At 61.7% G+C, this 1003-nt stretch overlaps 1 protein-coding gene across 1 annotated transcript in view; it reads left to right on the forward strand.

Annotated features, from left to right (window-relative positions):
• Positions 1 to 874: 874 nt before the first annotated feature.
• Positions 875 to 1003, forward strand: part of Trappc12 (trafficking protein particle complex 12) — an 86742-nt gene continuing 86613 nt past the window's right edge. Inside the window, exon 1 of the mRNA XM_013028874.1 lies at positions 875 to 938. The gene's annotated coding sequence lies outside the window, so the exon portion shown is untranslated. The remainder of the gene's footprint in view (positions 939 to 1003) is intronic.

A 1003-nucleotide genomic window follows, 5' to 3' on the forward strand; every position in this document is an offset into this window, starting at 1 on the left:
CCGGGCTGACCGGCAGACAGTTGGCCGGGAAGAGCGCTGCCCCCCAGGCCCGGGGGACTGGAGGCTCCGAATGCTGAGGCTCCCCTCTTCTGCGGAGCGCCTGCCCCACGAAGGCCGAGCTGGCGGGCAGAGGGGACGCGCGGCGGGAGTGCCATGTCCTCCTGGAATCTTCCCGGGCTTGCTTCTGCCTGGGGTTCGGGACCCACGCACCTCTCCTCCAGGATTGTAGCTAATTAGCATTTCCCTCCACCCCTAAGTTTTGCACCCGAAGCATCTGGGTCTGGTTTTGCGCAAGTAGTCTTCTGACCCGCACAGGGCTTAGAGGTAAGGCCCAAAGAATCAGGAGGGTCTCCGGACGTTCCCCAAGGTATCAAATACGCAGATACACAGACCTAAGAGCCCCTTTAGTCTCTGCCAAGATTACATCAGAAATCAAGAAAGCAGATGCCTGGACATGAGCATCCTGGTGGGGCTAAAAACAAAACAGAAATCAAGGAGGGCCTTCAGACTTCGGTTTGCTGCGCCAGCCACCACCTGAATCATCCATGTTGTTATCAGCAACACGACAGATGCTGGGCGGGAATGAGGAAACAGACAAATTCTAGGAAACCCGGGTTCCAACATCATGCCTAACCATATCCACTTCCCGGGCTGTCCCGCCGCACGCTTGTCGGCCGGCCGGCAGCAGGCAATTTCCCACCTGGTTTCCGGGACCCAGGATCGCCCCGCCCCTTTCACACCTTGGCCTTAAGCCCCGCCCACCTCCCGACCGGAAATGAACTGAGCAGTCCCTCGCGTTCTCCTGCACTGGGCGCGCGCCGCAGCTGTGGCTTGTATTATCAAAGTGCGCAGGCGCGGAAGCCACGCGGGAGCCTGGCCCTCCATCTACTTCCGGGTCCCCGTCGCCTTCCTCCGGACGCGGGTCTCCGTCGTGGGTGATCCCTTCCCCGAGCCCCGGGGGGAACGGCTGGCAGGTGAGGAGCCGGGCCGGCGGCGCGAGGGG

The sequence above is a fragment of the Dipodomys ordii genome, unplaced genomic scaffold (genome assembly GCF_000151885.1).
Source record: "Dipodomys ordii isolate 6190 unplaced genomic scaffold, Dord_2.0 Scaffold115, whole genome shotgun sequence".
Taxonomy (NCBI): Eukaryota; Metazoa; Chordata; class Mammalia; order Rodentia; family Heteromyidae; genus Dipodomys; species Dipodomys ordii.